The sequence below is a fragment of the Rhinolophus ferrumequinum genome, chromosome 12 (assembly GCF_004115265.2).
Source record: "Rhinolophus ferrumequinum isolate MPI-CBG mRhiFer1 chromosome 12, mRhiFer1_v1.p, whole genome shotgun sequence".
NCBI classification, from domain to species: domain Eukaryota; kingdom Metazoa; phylum Chordata; class Mammalia; order Chiroptera; family Rhinolophidae; genus Rhinolophus; species Rhinolophus ferrumequinum.
The window spans coordinates 50,736,419-50,736,855 of NC_046295.1; positions in this window are offsets into that span (position 1 = coordinate 50,736,419).

Consider the following 437-nt stretch of genomic DNA (forward strand, 5'->3'; position numbering starts at 1 on the left):
CTGTTCCCAGAGCATGCTGTGCAGCCACCTTCAGTCCTCAGGGCACCCTCTCCTGAAGCAAACGGGGCCTATCACCAACCCTGGTTTATGTAAGAGAAGCTGGTCAGCTGGCTCAACTCCAGTCATTTGGATTAAGGACTAGCACCCTCCCTCCTCATCTTCAGCCCTTTTTCCCCCGCCAAGCACCACACTGCATCCTCTGAGGCATATCTACCCTCAACTGGATCCCAGAGCAACTGATCTTGGGCCAGAGCTGGGGACCAGGAACAAGCAGGTCTTAGCGTTTGTGTCTGCACTTGACCTGCTCTTAACCTTGAGAGAACTCTTTTGTTTCCCTTTTGCTCCAAGCAATCCTAGCACCCCAAGCTGACCTGCCAACCAGTCATTTAGGGCCTTTTCCCTGCTGCCTCTTGGCTATACATACTCACTCAAACCAC